The sequence below is a fragment of the Salmo salar genome, chromosome 09 (assembly GCF_965601325.2).
Source record: "Salmo salar chromosome 09, fSalSal1, whole genome shotgun sequence".
In the NCBI taxonomy this organism is placed as follows: Eukaryota; Metazoa; Chordata; class Actinopteri; order Salmoniformes; family Salmonidae; genus Salmo; species Salmo salar.
In genome coordinates, this window is record NC_138299.1 from 2,451,433 (window position 1) to 2,454,379 (window position 2,947).

The window sequence follows — 2,947 nt, forward strand, 5'->3', positions numbered from 1 at the left end:
AGTTTGTTGTACAAAGGATTGTGCTCCAATGCTATCATAAATATGGCTTTGATTTCATTGAAGTAAATCTCAAAGTAATCTTCTCGGAGTTGCTTTAATGTTGTATTTATGTATAAGATGCATGCATTTCAATTGTGTTCTAACACTCATATGCCTTTGATTTCATTAACCTCAACGTAAAGCAATCTTCTGTTGGTTTTTGAAATATTGTCTTAATATGCATTAAAATGGCAAATGCAGCATCTTCCAAAGGCAGTGATTTCTGAACTTTTACCTTTTGAAAAGGAATATCCCAACTATAAATACAGTAAAGTACATACACTTAAGTGTAGAAAATACATTTAACAAAAGTGTTTTTTAGACAACTTTTTAGGCATTCAAGGTGTTGGTCTGATGGGAATCTGATGTCATCTTGCTTGAGGAACAATAGCAAACAAAAGAGGAAAGCCCCCACTTCTGCTATTGTCATGACTTACCTGGACCACCGATTGAGATGTGCCTCGTTAAGTAAATCAAGTGTTACATGAGGTGAAAAGGAGGCGAGTGCCATTAAGAAAATAAAAAGCAATGTACTGTATAGTGCACTCAAAGTATTCAGATCCCTTGACTTTTTCCACATTTTATTGCGTTACAGCCTTATTCTAACATTGATAAAATGTTTTTTTCCCCCCTGATCAATCTACACACAATATCCCATAATGACAAAGCAAAAACAGGTTTAGACATTTTGGGAAATATATATTGTTATTGTTTTTTATAAACAAATATATATATATATAACTTTTACCTAAGTATTCAGACCCTTTACTCAGTACTTTGTTGAAGCACCTTTGGCAGCGATTACAGCCTCAAGCCTAATTGGGTATGACGCTACAAGCATTGCACATTTGTATTTGGGTAGTTTCTCCCATTCTTCTCTGCAGATACTCAAGCTCTGTCAGGTTGGATGGGGAGCGTCGCTGCACAGCTATTTTCAGGTTTCTCCAGAGATGTTCGATCGGGTGCAAGTCCGGGCTCTGGCTGGGTCACTCAAGGACATTGAGACTTGTCCCGAAGCCACTCCTGCTTTCTCTTGGCTGTGCACTTTGGCTTGTTGTCCTGTTGGAAGGTGAACCTTCGCACCAGTCAGGTCCTGAGCGCTCTGGAGCAGGTTTTCATCAAGGATCTCTCTGTACTTTGCTCCGTTCATCTTTCTCTCGATCCTGACTAGTCTCCCAGTTCCTGCCGCTGAAAAACATCTCCACAGCATGATGCTGCCACCACCATGCTTGGTGGCAGGTTTCGTTTAGGTCCTTTAGGAGTCCTTTAGGTGCCTTTTGGCAAACTCCAAGTGGGCTGTCATGTGCCTTTTACTGAGGAGTGGCTTCCGTCTGGCCACTCTACCATAAAAGGCCTGATTGGTGGAGTGCTGCAGAGATGGTTGTCCTTCTGGAAGGTTCTCCCACATCCACAGAGGAACTCTGGAGCTCTGTCAGTGACCATCAGGTTCTTGGTCACCTCCTTGACCAAGGCCCTTCTCCCCCGATTGCTCAGTTTGCGCCGGAGGGCTAGCTCTAGGAAGGGTCTTGGTGGTTCCAAACATCTTCCATTTAAAAATGACAGAGGCCACTGTGTTCTTGGGAACTTTCAATGCTACATAAATGTTTTGGTACCATTCCCCAGATCTGTGTCGACACAATCCTGTCTCGGAGCTCTATGGACAATTCTTTCGACATCATGGCTTAGTTTTTGCTCTGACATGCACTGTCAACAATGGGACCTTATATAGACAGGTGTGTGCCTTTCCAAGTCATGTCCAATCAATCGAATTTACCACAGGTGGACTACAATCAAGTTGTAGAAACCTCTCAAGGATGATCAATGGAAACAGGATGCACCTGAGCACAATTTCAAGTCTCATAGCAAGTGTCTGAATACTTATGTAAATAAAAGGTAATGCTGTTTTTTATTTGTAATAAATTTGCATACATTTCTAAAAATCTGTTTTCGTTTTGTAATTACGGGGTATTGTGTGTAGATTGACGAGGAAAATGTTTTAGTTAATCCATTTTAGAATAAGGCTGTAACATAACAAAATGTGGTCAAAATCAAGTGGTCTGAATACTTTCCAAATGCATTGTATTTACATTCACTTATCAAACTGTTTACACGAAACAGACCTAAAACAACTAAGGAAGAAATGTATAAATATTTAAAGTTGAACATTCCATTTTATGGGTTTGTCTTCAGATTTAGCTTTCATTGACTTCATCCTGTGAGATGTATAATCAAATCAAATTTATTTATAAAGCCCTTACATCAGCTGATATCTCAAAGTGCTGTAGAGAAACCCAGCCTAAAACCCCAAACAGATGGATGCCTTGCTCTGAAGAGGCACTCAGTTAATCACAGCGAGTCCCTTCCTCTCCTGTAAAACTATTTGGTCTGAGGGAATAAACGTTATTATAATAAAGAATTGAAGACAAAAAAATGCCATAAACTGATTGAACGTTATTAAAACTGGGGCCTCATGAGTGGCGCAGTGGTCTAAGGCATTGCATCGCAGTGCTAGCTGTGCCACTAGAGATCCTGGTTTGAGTCCAGGCTCTGTCGCAGCCGGCCGCGACTAGGAGACCCATGGGGCGGCGCACAATTGGCCCAGGGTCGTCCGGGTTAGGGAGGGTTTGGCCAGCAGTGATGTCCTTGTCCCATCGCACTCTAGCGACTCCTGTGGCGGGCCTGGCGCATGCATGCTAACACGGTTGTATGCTGTTTCCTCCGACACATTGGTGTCGGCTTCCGGGTTAAGCGGGCATTGGGTCGTGTTTCAGAGGACACACGGCTCTCGACCTTCGCCTCTCCCGAGTCCGTACGGGAGTTGCATTGATGAGACAAGACTAACTACCAATTGGATACTATGAAAAAGGGGTAAAATTAAAACATGTTCCAAGATGGATGATTTGTCTGG